This window comes from Ranitomeya imitator, chromosome 7, assembly GCF_032444005.1.
Source record: "Ranitomeya imitator isolate aRanImi1 chromosome 7, aRanImi1.pri, whole genome shotgun sequence".
Classification (NCBI taxonomy): domain Eukaryota; kingdom Metazoa; phylum Chordata; class Amphibia; order Anura; family Dendrobatidae; genus Ranitomeya; species Ranitomeya imitator.
Window position 1 is genome coordinate 138,579,895 of NC_091288.1, and position 13,994 is coordinate 138,593,888.

A 13,994-nucleotide genomic window follows, 5' to 3' on the forward strand; every position below is an offset into this window, starting at 1 on the left:
GCATTAAATGCACTGGAGGGTGATATTAGGCGTATGGTGATGGTGCGCCCAGAATCAGAGAGGGATACATTAGAAAAGATTTTGGAACTGTTAGAGGGGAGTTTGGGGGGCCGAGCGCGTGTGGCCCAGCTTCGGTCCCTATTCTTTAATCGTCCCCAGAGAGAGTGTGAGTCCCTGATGCAGTACTCTAATATTTTACAAGAGATGTTGAATGAGATGCAGCGACTAGACTCGGGGGCCATGGGGGCGTTCCGGGAGGTAGACCGCTTGCTCCGGGACCAATTCATCACCGGTTTAGCCCATAGACTTCTCCGGGACAAGCTGTTGGAAATGGCCCGGGTTGCACCAGAGTTATCTTTCTGGCAGATTTACCGAGCTGCAGTGGAAAGGGAAGAGAAATCAGCCTATGTTCCCGAGGGGTCAGTGAACAGTGCCCAGCTGGAGGAAGGTGTGTCATCAGGGTCGGGGGGAGAGGGGCTTGTAAGCGTGGTACAAGCTTTGCGTGCTGAGGTGAAGGAGTTGAAGCTGAAATTGTCTCAACTGACAGTTGATCCCGCCTCTACCCCCTCACGGGAACCTCCTGCCCCACCCCCTGGAACGGTGACCCCGCAAATGGCCAGGTCGTCCTATCAGAATGAGTCAAGCCCTCGCCCACGAGGAACAATCACCTGCTGGAAGTGTGGCCGCCAGGGACACATCTCGCGTTACTGCCGGGCGCTTACAGCCCCAGAAACCCCGTCGCTGGCTTTAAACTTCCGGCCGCTGCCATGAGAGGGCAAGCAGCAGCGGCCCCACCCACACAAAGCCCTCGACGGAATGAACAAGATTTGTTTGCATGTAGTCCAGTGATAGAAGCAGAGTTTGAAGGGCGGAAGATGAGGTGCTTGGTTGACACGGGATCCGAATGTACTATAATGCCTCTAGAAGTATATGAGAGATACTTCAGTCGACTAGTGATTCCAGAGGATGGCCGAGTGATACGACTGACCGCCGCAAATAATGGTCAATTGTCAGTCAAAGGGATCGTGTGGATGCAACTAAAAATGTTTGGTCAAGAGCTGGGGCAGAAAGGGGTAGTACTGGTGGATCACCCCCCTAGAAGAGGGATGGAAGTGACGCTCGGAATGAACGTGCTGCGAGATTTGAATCACCAGATGTATGCCAGTGAAGGACCCCGATACTGGGCCCGTGCGACAAGACACCGACCCACACAGAGAATTCTACACCGTCTAGTGCTGAGTTGCGACTTGCTGAAAAGTGCGGTCCCAGGTGGCCGGGTGGGCCGGGTCCGAGTGACTTCGAGGGCCCCGATCCTGCTGGGACCCAGACAAGAGGAACTCTTAATGCTGCCTGTGGGAGCTGCACAGAGATTGAATGGGCTTGAAGTGCTACTTGAGCCCGCCCGAGAGGGTTCCTCATTTGCCAAGGTACATGTGGCCCGGTCTTTGGCGATTGTGAAGAATGGACGAGTGCCGGTCCGATGCATCAATGTTTTAGATGAAGCTGTTGCAATTCCCGCTGGGATCATACTGGCTGAACTGTTCGTGCCGGCAGAGAAGGTGCCGGAAAATGCAGGGTTCGAATTGCGACCAGACCAACAGTCATCCTGGACATTCGCGGTCGAGGTAGGCCGGACTGAACCTCCTACGGAGGAATGGAATGTTCATGTGATCATGGAGCAGATGGGAGTGGATCGGGAGAAGCTGACCCCCGTGCAGTTGGAGCAGTTGGAGAGAGTTTTGTGGGAACATCAAGAGACATTTTCCCGACATGGAGAGGACTTCGGGTGTACCCAGACGATTGAGCATGAGATTCCAACGGGGGATACTCCACCCATTAGAGAAAGATATCGTCAAATTCCTCCGGCGCTCTATCAAGAGGTGAAGAGCATGGTGGCCAGTATGCTGGACAACCAAGTGATCCGAGAGAGCCGGAGTCCCTGGGCGGCCCCTGTAGTCTTGGTCCGCAAGAAGGATGGGACACTCCGATTTTGTGTGGACTATCGGAAATTGAATGCCCACACCGTACGGGACGCATATCCTTTACCCCGTATTGAAGAATCCCTGTCGGCCCTGGGTCGGGCCAAGTATTTCTCAACGTTGGATTTGGCAAGCGGGTACTGGCAGGTCCCAATGGCTGAAAAAGATCGGGCCAAGACGGCGTTTGTCTTGCCAATGGGGCTCTTTGAGTTCAACCGGATGCCCTTTGGCCTCGCTACCGCCCCAGGAACCTTCCAACGCCTGATGGAACATTGCTTGGGCGATCTAAATTTTGAATCAGTCCTGATATATCTAGACGACATTGTGGTGTTCGGAACCTCATTTGAAGATCATCTGGAGAAGCTGCGTCAAGTTCTCCGGCGGCTCAAGAGCTACGGCCTGAAAATAAAGCCAAAAAAATGTCAACTGTTACGAAACCAGATTGAATATTTGGGGCATCTGGTGACCCCGGACGGGGTACTACCTTTAGCCAGTAAGATTAAGGCGGTACAAGAGTGGCCACCTCCTTGTGACCTGCGAGAAGTGCGGGCCTTCCTGGGCCTAGCAGGATACTATCGGCGGTTTGTGCCTAAATTCTCACAAGTGGTGAGTCCCTTGAATGAACTTTTGAGAGGGACAGCGCTGGGTCCTCGAAATCGCCCCATTCCATGGGGGCCCCTACAGAAAAAGGCATTTGATGGAGTGAAAACCGCCCTAACGAGTGCCCCATTGCTGGCCTACGCCCGGTTTGACACCCCTTTTTTGTTGTATACCGATGGTAGTCTTCATGGGTTGGGGGCAGTACTAGCACAGGTGCAGGACGGCCGAGAACGAGTGATTTCTTATGGCAGCAGATCTTTAAGAGACTCCGAGCAAAATCCGGCTAACTACAGCTCATTCCGGCTGGAATTGCTGGCCCTGGTGTGGGCAATGACAGAACGCTTCGCCGAGTATCTAACAGGAGCTGAGGTGCTAGTCATGACAGATAACAACCCGCTAGCTCACTTAGAGAATGCAAAACTGGGGGCGTTGGAGCAGCGGTGGGTCGCCAGACTGGCCAAGTTCAATTACCGCATTAAATTTCGCTCTGGTCGAGAGAACGGCAATGCAGATGCATTGTCAAGGGTGCCCCTTGGGTCATCCGGGGAAGATGTTGACGAACAACTTGAGGATACTGAAACTCCAGCTTTGGGGCAGATACCTATCTTCCAAAGTGTGGTACACTCAAGTGGGGTGGCCACCGGGATGCCCTGTGTCCTGGGTAAAACACCCTCAGATTGGACAAGAGTCCAGGATGAGTGTCCGGACATTGCACTTGTGCGCCGTTGGGTACAAAACAAGGCCTGGCCCAGTGCAGAGGACAAGGCTCAGTTGTCCATGGAAGGAATGAAACTCCTTCGACAATGGGATAAATTGTGTGTGGAGCAAGGTCTTTTGTATCGTAAGGTGTACCTGCCATCGGAGCTGCAGCATCGGTACCAACTGATAATTCCTGTGGGGATGGGGCCAGTGGTCGCTCGTGAGGCGCATGAGAAGGGGGCCCATTTTGGAAGTGAAAAGACACTTCAGTGGTTGCAGCGAGTCCTCTACTGCCCTGAGTTGGGAGGGATGGTGGCCGACGCGTGTCGGCAGTGCCGAATTTGTGGGCTCAACAAAAGCCCTGAGCAGCGGGCTCCCACACAGTCTATTAAGACTTCAGCTCCACTGGAGCTACTCATGATTGACTACGTGTTGATAGGGTACTCTACGTCAGGGTACTCCTATTGCCTGGTGATGACAGATCACTTTACCAAGTATGCTGTAGCGGTGCCGACAAGAGATCAGACGGCCAAGTCGGCAGCTGAGGCAGTGTGCCGACATTTCTTCCAAGTGTTCGGGTGTCCGCAGAGAATACATTCAGATCAAGGGGCCTGCTTTCAGGGGACGCTGATGAAAGAGTTGCACCAGCTCTATGGTATCGAGCAGTCGAGAACAACGCCTTACCACCCTCAGGGTAACGGGGCGTGTGAGCGTTTTAATCGGACCCTGTTGCAAATGTTGAGGTCCTTAGAGAGTCAGCAACAGACATGCTGGCCTGAGTATCTCCCCGAATTGATGTGGGCTTACAATAACAGGGTGCACAGTACTACTGGTTACTCACCACACATGTTGATGTTTGGTAGACCTGGCCGAGACATTGAGGATTTGAACATGCCAGATCCCTCCTCCGCCCCCCTTCGGACTGCATCCGAGTAGGTACGAGAGCATCGGCGGCGGTTGAGGGTGGTGCATCAGGTGGTGGGCGACCGCCTTCGACAGGTGGTCCATAAGGACACGCGACCTGTACAAACAGAGCTGTTCTCTCCGGGGAACAGAGTGTTGGTGAGGACAAAACGACGGTCAGGAAAGCTGAGTGACCGATGGGAGGCGATACCGTATCTGATAAAAAAACAGGTGAACCCTGAGATTCCAGTGTACGAGGTCGAACCGGTGGGGACAGGGGGGCCAACCCGTAATTTGCATCGTAACATGTTACAACGGTGCTGGTTTGAAGATTCGGCCCCCCTAGAGCCAGAGGCCATGTTCCAAGGGGCGGAAGCTCTGAATGATCTTGAGTTTGATGGTGTGCTTACTCCTGCGCCTGCTTATTTGCCCCCTGTGACCGATCTGGCCTCGGGTGATGAGAATGTTGGGGATATGGAGGATGTTGTTGAGGAGAGTGCATCAGGTCAACTGCTTGGTCCTGACGCTGTATCACAGGACATCGAGCCGCAGGAGGAGACAACTCCACTTACGCCCACTAACACGACCACGGAAGAGACTCTAGCTCCCTCTAAGGTCGCACCTGTTGATGTAGGACTCAGGAGAACTACACGATCTACGGCAGGAATACCGCCTCAGCGATATGCTCAAGATGAATTTGAGTGGGAAGGTATGTCGAGGACGCCAACCTCTAGTGGGGTGGCATGTAAGAGGGTGAACTGTAGTCCCACTGAGAGGGCACTAGGACCCTGTGGTTTTTGCCTGTTGCAGCAGAGGACAGACCTCCCAGAGACAATGTGTGCTGCGGGGTGGGGTCTAGTGTCTCGAGTGTAAAGTGAGAGTAGGAAGTGAGAGCTGAGAGAGAAAAGGCGGGAAGAGAAGGAGAAGCTGCTGTGAGATCTTAAAAAGAGACTGTGTGGATTTACTGCAAGTGTTTTTGGAGGAAAAGAAGCTTTTGAGAGACTTTTTGTTGCTAACGTTCCCCTGGAGAAGAGCTAACCTTTTGTTTAACTCTGTGAGAGACTTGTGTTGCTAACGTTTCCTGGAGAGGAGCTAACCCTTTATCTAAGAAAAGACGGAGACTTTGCTAAGAACCCAGTACGAATTTGGAAGTCTGTGGATTCCCTGTGCATTGAGTAGAGAAACAAGTCTCGACAGACTGCTGATACAGAGACGGACGGATTGTCGTGGAAGCATTCCTAGGAGCTACAGAAGCAGAGACTACATCGTGAGACCACTAACTAAGTCCCCGGCGTTTGGGCTCGGCATCGGCCGACAAGACAAGAGGAGCTTGCTGTAACTTATTGGCGCTGAAGATATGAACTGCTGCAGCCTCTGCGGATTCCTGCCTGAGAGGAAATCCATCTCAGGATACGGTACCATAGTTATAGATACCCGGGTATCTCTGCTCAGAGTGTTAAATTGTTACTTTAGAGGTGTATCTTATATTAGAGTTGTGTAAGTTATACTCAATGTGCCGTTCCAGGGGCTCCCTTAATAACACTACATTCAATTTACACTTGTTCCTGTTAGGTAAATTTCTTACTAGTCTGTTGTAGTACACAGTTCTCAGGAGACCTTTGAGTGGCACAGTGATTTCAGCTGCTGCTGAATTAGTGTATCTTTGGGGTGCATCTGCCTTAATATTCTCCATATTACCTTGATTAATTTGCCTTTGAGTAAATACCGTTGGAGATTTCTGCCTTGGTCTTGGTTTGTGACTCACTGGATCTTATTCGGACCTCTGGTCATTACATTTTTGGCGTAGTCGGCAGGATCCAGTGTTTGTCATGGACGAGGGCGAGGGTGGAAATGACCCCGCTGTATCCGCATCCTCCACGGGGGTTGGGGTTCTCCTGGCAGCCGATGCGACTCCGGGAGGGTATGTGCCTGTAGGAGCTTTACTTCAGCACATGCCGAAATACGATGGGCGCAATATGGCGTTGCAAGATTGGGCTGAGAGAATCCGGAGTATTCTGCGCATGTGTAATTTGACCCCCGCGTTACGCGCTGAGCTGGCATTAAATGCACTGGAGGGTGATATTAGGCGTATGGTGATGGTGCGCCCAGAATCAGAGAGGGATACATTAGAAAAGATTTTGGAACTGTTAGAGGGGAGTTTGGGGGGCCGAGCGCGTGTGGCCCAGCTTCGGTCCCTATTCTTTAATCGTCCCCAGAGAGAGTGTGAGTCCCTGATGCAGTACTCTAATATTTTACAAGAGATGTTGAATGAGATGCAGCGACTAGACTCGGGGGCCATGGGGGCGTTCCGGGAGGTAGACCGCTTGCTCCGGGACCAATTCATCACCGGTTTAGCCCATAGACTTCTCCGGGACAAGCTGTTGGAAATGGCCCGGGTTGCACCAGAGTTATCTTTCTGGCAGATTTACCGAGCTGCAGTGGAAAGGGAAGAGAAATCAGCCTATGTTCCCGAGGGGTCAGTGAACAGTGCCCAGCTGGAGGAAGGTGTGTCATCAGGGTCGGGGGGAGAGGGGCTTGTAAGCGTGGTACAAGCTTTGCGTGCTGAGGTGAAGGAGTTGAAGCTGAAATTGTCTCAACTGACAGTTGATCCCGCCTCTACCCCCTCACGGGAACCTCCTGCCCCACCCCCTGGAACGGTGACCCCGCAAATGGCCAGGTCGTCCTATCAGAATGAGTCAAGCTCTCGCCCACAAGGAACAATCACCTGCTGGAAGTGTGGCCGCCAGGGACACATCTCGCGTTACTGCCGGGCGCTTACAGCCCCAGAAACCCCGTCGCTGGCTTTAAACTTCCGGCCGCTGCCATGAGAGGGCAAGCAGCAGCGGCCCCACCCACACAAAGCCCTCGACGGAATGAACAAGATTTGTTTGCATGTAGTCCAGTGATAGAAGCAGAGTTTGAAGGGCGGAAGATGAGGTGCTTGGTTGACACGGGATCCGAATGTACTATAATGCCTCTAGAAGTATATGAGAGATACTTCAGTCGACTAGTGATTCCAGAGGATGGCCGAGTGATACGACTGACCGCCGCAAATAATGGTCAATTGTCAGTCAAAGGGATCGTGTGGATGCAACTAAAAATGTTTGGTCAAGAGCTGGGGCAGAAAGGGGTAGTACTGGTGGATCACCCCCCTAGAAGAGGGATGGAAGTGACGCTCGGAATGAACGTGCTGCGAGATTTGAATCACCAGATGTATGCCAGTGAAGGACCCCGATACTGGGCCCGTGCGACAAGACACCGACCCACACAGAGAATTCTACACCGTCTAGTGCTGAGTTGCGACTTGCTGAAAAGTGCGGTCCCAGGTGGCCGGGTGGGCCGGGTCCGAGTGACTTCGAGGGCCCCGATCCTGCTGGGACCCAGACAAGAGGAACTCTTAATGCTGCCTGTGGGAGCTGCACAGAGATTGAATGGGCTTGAAGTGCTACTTGAGCCCGCCCGAGAGGGTTCCTCATTTGCCAAGGTACATGTGGCCCGGTCTTTGGCGATTGTGAAGAATGGACGAGTGCCGGTCCGATGCATCAATGTTTTAGATGAAGCTGTTGCAATTCCCGCTGGGATCATACTGGCTGAACTGTTCGTGCCGGCAGAGAAGGTGCCGGAAAATGCAGGGTTCGAATTGCGACCAGACCAACAGTCATCCTGGACATTCGCGGTCGAGGTAGGCCGGACTGAACCTCCTACGGAGGAATGGAATGTTCATGTGATCATGGAGCAGATGGGAGTGGATCGGGAGAAGCTGACCCCCGTGCAGTTGGAGCAGTTGGAGAGAGTTTTGTGGGAACATCAAGAGACATTTTCCCGACATGGAGAGGACTTCGGGTGTACCCAGACGATTGAGCATGAGATTCCAACGGGGGATACTCCACCCATTAGAGAAAGATATCGTCAAATTCCTCCGGCGCTCTATCAAGAGGTGAAGAGCATGGTGGCCAGTATGCTGGACAACCAAGTGATCCGAGAGAGCCGGAGTCCCTGGGCGGCCCCTGTAGTCTTGGTCCGCAAGAAGGATGGGACACTCCGATTTTGTGTGGACTATCGGAAATTGAATGCCCACACCGTACGGGACGCATATCCTTTACCCCGTATTGAAGAATCCCTGTCGGCCCTGGGTCGGGCCAAGTATTTCTCAACGTTGGATTTGGCAAGCGGGTACTGGCAGGTCCCAATGGCTGAAAAAGATCGGGCCAAGACGGCGTTTGTCTTGCCAATGGGGCTCTTTGAGTTCAACCGGATGCCCTTTGGCCTCGCTACCGCCCCAGGAACCTTCCAACGCCTGATGGAACATTGCTTGGGCGATCTAAATTTTGAATCAGTCCTGATATATCTAGACGACATTGTGGTGTTCGGAACCTCATTTGAAGATCATCTGGAGAAGCTGCGTCAAGTTCTCCGGCGGCTCAAGAGCTACGGCCTGAAAATAAAGCCAAAAAAATGTCAACTGTTACGAAACCAGATTGAATATTTGGGGCATCTGGTGACCCCGGACGGGGTACTACCTTTAGCCAGTAAGATTAAGGCGGTACAAGAGTGGCCACCTCCTTGTGACCTGCGAGAAGTGCGGGCCTTCCTGGGCCTAGCAGGATACTATCGGCGGTTTGTGCCTAAATTCTCACAAGTGGTGAGTCCCTTGAATGAACTTTTGAGAGGGACAGCGCTGGGTCCTCGAAATCGCCCCATTCCATGGGGGCCCCTACAGAAAAAGGCATTTGATGGAGTGAAAACCGCCCTAACGAGTGCCCCATTGCTGGCCTACGCCCGGTTTGACACCCCTTTTTTGTTGTATACCGATGGTAGTCTTCATGGGTTGGGGGCAGTACTAGCACAGGTGCAGGACGGCCGAGAACGAGTGATTTCTTATGGCAGCAGATCTTTAAGAGACTCCGAGCAAAATCCGGCTAACTACAGCTCATTCCGGCTGGAATTGCTGGCCCTGGTGTGGGCAATGACAGAACGCTTCGCCGAGTATCTAACAGGAGCTGAGGTGCTAGTCATGACAGATAACAACCCGCTAGCTCACTTAGAGAATGCAAAACTGGGGGCGTTGGAGCAGCGGTGGGTCGCCAGACTGGCCAAGTTCAATTACCGCATTAAATTTCGCTCTGGTCGAGAGAACGGCAATGCAGATGCATTGTCAAGGGTGCCCCTTGGGTCATCCGGGGAAGATGTTGACGAACAACTTGAGGATACTGAAACTCCAGCTTTGGGGCAGATACCTATCTTCCAAAGTGTGGTACACTCAAGTGGGGTGGCCACCGGGATGCCCTGTGTCCTGGGTAAAACACCCTCAGATTGGACAAGAGTCCAGGATGAGTGTCCGGACATTGCACTTGTGCGCCGTTGGGTACAAAACAAGGCCTGGCCCAGTGCAGAGGACAAGGCTCAGTTGTCCATGGAAGGAATGAAACTCCTTCGACAATGGGATAAATTGTGTGTGGAGCAAGGTCTTTTGTATCGTAAGGTGTACCTGCCATCGGAGCTGCAGCATCGGTACCAACTGATAATTCCTGTGGGGATGGGGCCAGTGGTCGCTCGTGAGGCGCATGAGAAGGGGGCCCATTTTGGAAGTGAAAAGACACTTCAGTGGTTGCAGCGAGTCCTCTACTGCCCTGAGTTGGGAGGGATGGTGGCCGACGCGTGTCGGCAGTGCCGAATTTGTGGGCTCAACAAAAGCCCTGAGCAGCGGGCTCCCACACAGTCTATTAAGACTTCAGCTCCACTGGAGCTACTCATGATTGACTACGTGTTGATAGGGTACTCTACGTCAGGGTACTCCTATTGCCTGGTGATGACAGATCACTTTACCAAGTATGCTGTAGCGGTGCCGACAAGAGATCAGACGGCCAAGTCGGCAGCTGAGGCAGTGTGCCGACATTTCTTCCAAGTGTTCGGGTGTCCGCAGAGAATACATTCAGATCAAGGGGCCTGCTTTCAGGGGACGCTGATGAAAGAGTTGCACCAGCTCTATGGTATCGAGCAGTCGAGAACAACGCCTTACCACCCTCAGGGTAACGGGGCGTGTGAGCGTTTTAATCGGACCCTGTTGCAAATGTTGAGGTCCTTAGAGAGTCAGCAACAGACATGCTGGCCTGAGTATCTCCCCGAATTGATGTGGGCTTACAATAACAGGGTGCACAGTACTACTGGTTACTCACCACACATGTTGATGTTTGGTAGACCTGGCCGAGACATTGAGGATTTGAACATGCCAGATCCCTCCTCCGCCCCCCTTCGGACTGCATCCGAGTAGGTACGAGAGCATCGGCGGCGGTTGAGGGTGGTGCATCAGGTGGTGGGCGACCGCCTTCGACAGGTGGTCCATAAGGACACGCGACCTGTACAAACAGAGCTGTTCTCTCCGGGGAACAGAGTGTTGGTGAGGACAAAACGACGGTCAGGAAAGCTGAGTGACCGATGGGAGGCGATACCGTATCTGATAAAAAAACAGGTGAACCCTGAGATTCCAGTGTACGAGGTCGAACCGGTGGGGACAGGGGGGCCAACCCGTAATTTGCATCGTAACATGTTACAACGGTGCTGGTTTGAAGATTCGGCCCCCCTAGAGCCAGAGGCCATGTTCCAAGGGGCGGAAGCTCTGAATGATCTTGAGTTTGATGGTGTGCTTACTCCTGCGCCTGCTTATTTGCCCCCTGTGACCGATCTGGCCTCGGGTGATGAGAATGTTGGGGATATGGAGGATGTTGTTGAGGAGAGTGCATCAGGTCAACTGCTTGGTCCTGACGCTGTATCACAGGACATCGAGCCGCAGGAGGAGACAACTCCACTTACGCCCACTAACACGACCACGGAAGAGACTCTAGCTCCCTCTAAGGTCGCACCTGTTGATGTAGGACTCAGGAGAACTACACGATCTACGGCAGGAATACCGCCTCAGCGATATGCTCAAGATGAATTTGAGTGGGAAGGTATGTCGAGGACGCCAACCTCTAGTGGGGTGGCATGTAAAAGGGTGAACTGTAGTCCCACTGAGAGGGCACTAGGACCCTGTGGTTTTTGCCTGTTGCAGCAGAGGACAGACCTCCCAGAGACAATGTGTGCTGCGGGGTGGGGTCTAGTGTCTCGAGTGTAAAGTGAGAGTAGGAAGTGAGAGCTGAGAGAGAAAAGGCGGGAAGAGAAGGAGAAGCTGCTGTGAGATCTTAAAAAGAGACTGTGTGGATTTACTGCAAGTGTTTTTGGAGGAAAAGAAGCTTTTGAGAGACTTTTTGTTGCTAACGTTCCCCTGGAGAAGAGCTAACCTTTTGTTTAACTCTGTGAGAGACTTGTGTTGCTAACGTTTCCTGGAGAGGAGCTAACCCTTTATCTAAGAAAAGACGGAGACTTTGCTAAGAACCCAGTACGAATTTGGAAGTCTGTGGATTCCCTGTGCATTGAGTAGAGAAACAAGTCTCGACAGACTGCTGATACAGAGACGGACGGATTGTCGTGGAAGCATTCCTAGGAGCTACAGAAGCAGAGACTACATCGTGAGACCACTAACTAAGTCCCCGGCGTTTGGGCTCGGCATCGGCCGACAAGACAAGAGGAGCTTGCTGTAACTTATTGGCGCTGAAGATATGAACTGCTGCAGCCTCTGCGGATTCCTGCCTGAGAGGAAATCCATCTCAGGATACGGTACCATAGTTATAGATACCCGGGTATCTCTGCTCAGAGTGTTAAATTGTTACTTTAGAGGTGTATCTTATATTAGAGTTGTGTAAGTTATACTCAATGTGCCGTTCCAGGGGCTCCCTTAATAACACTACATTCAATTTACACTTGTTCCTGTTAGGTAAATTTCTTACTAGTCTGTTGTAGTACACAGTTCTCAGGAGACCTTTGAGTGGCACAGTGATTTCAGCTGCTGCTGAATTAGTGTATCTTTGGGGTGCATCTGCCTTAATATTCTCCATATTACCTTGATTAATTTGCCTTTGAGTAAATACCGTTGGAGATTTCTGCCTTGGTCTTGGTTTGTGACTCACTGGATCTTATTCGGACCTCTGGTCATTACAAGGACACCACAGGCACCACTGAAGACATGTTCTGCGAGAATGCTGGCTGCCGGGCATGACAAAACCTCCAAGGCGTGACAGGCAAGCTCAGGCCACTCTTTCATTTTTGAAGACCAAAATGCAAATGGGTCCAAACCTCCTTGATTGCATTGGTATTGAGCTCCAGATACTCCTGCACCATACTGTCCAATTGTTCACAACATGTCAGACTTGTACTCTGCTCTGCTGTGCACCGGCTGATATAAAAAATGTGGGAAACGACTTACAATGCTGCTGCTAATGTTTTAGTGATGAAGGCTTGATATTCCTGGGGTTGGAAGTCTAGAACTTGAATGCACACTGTGTGCCTCACTGCGTTTTTGGGGAAAACCACTCTTAAGATGGTCTACAAGCCCTTTCCAGGGGGGAAGCATCTGGCTAAATTTACTCTTGTACAGTTGATCTAACAGAGTGACAACCCAGTAGTCAGCACTATTTCTAACCCTAAGAATATGGACATCATAGGCATCATGCTGAAGATGGTATGTGGGAGGCGGGGTAACACTCAACGTTGCTTCCTTCATCCCATCCCGCTAACCACGGACAACAGAGAGGGGATCATTATCCCCTTCATCTTTTGACTGTTGGGCATCCATCACCTTATCCTCCTCCATTTGTTCCTGGGCTACTGCACTGTGAAGACTATCCGTTTATCTGGTACCATGAACCCCCTCGATCACTATAAGCCATCTTCCCATGGCACTCGCCTGTGTGACAGCAGTCCGGAAATTTGAGATATTGTGTTCCCTTCGCATCCTCCTCTGCTTCCACCATTTTCCTCTGGGACCACCAACTCCTCACGCAGACTATTCAACATGAGCTTCAGCATGTAGATGAACGGAATAGTGATGCTGATGATGGCATCGTCAGTGCTAACCATCTTAGTAGCCATTTCAAATCTGTGCAGAACGGTGCTGAGGTCCTTCATCTCTTCATCTGTGAACACCCCGCAAGCGTGATTTGCACCATGGCCATACTGTGTTGGCCCAGGCTATTTACAGGTGCTTCTCAAAAAATTAGAATATCATCAAAAAGCTAATTTATTTCAGTTCTTCAATACAAACCCCCCTCATATATTATATAGAGTCATTACAAAGAGAGTGATCTGTTTCAAGTGTTTATTTCTGTTAAAGTTGATGATTATGGCTTACAGCCAATGAAAATCCAAAAGTCATTATCTCACTAAATTAGAATAATTAACAAAAAAGACCTGCAAAGCATTTAAAAAGGGCCCTTAGTCTGTTTCAGTAGGCTCCTCATTCATGGGGAAGACTGCTAACTTGACAGATGTCCAGAAGGCAGTCACTGACACATTCCACAGGGAGAGGAAGCAACAAAAGATCATTGCTAAAGAACCTGTTCACAGAGTGCTGTATCCAAGCATATTAATTGAAAGTTGAGTGAACGAAAACCATGTGGTAGAATAAATTGCACAATCAACCGGGATAAACGCAGCCTTGAAAGGATTGCTATTCAAAAATGTGGGGGAGATTCACAAGGACTGGACTGCTGCTGGAGTCATTGCTTTAAGAGCCACCACACACAGACGTATCCAGGACATGGGCTATTCCTTGTCGCATTCCTTGTGTCAAGCCCCTCATGACCATTAGAGCCAGAAACGTCTTACCTGAGCCAAGGAGAAAAAGAACCGGACTGTTGCTCAGTGGTCCAATGTGTTGTTTCCAGATGAAAGTAAATTTTGCATTTCATTTGGAAATCAAGGTCCAAGAGTCTGGAGAAA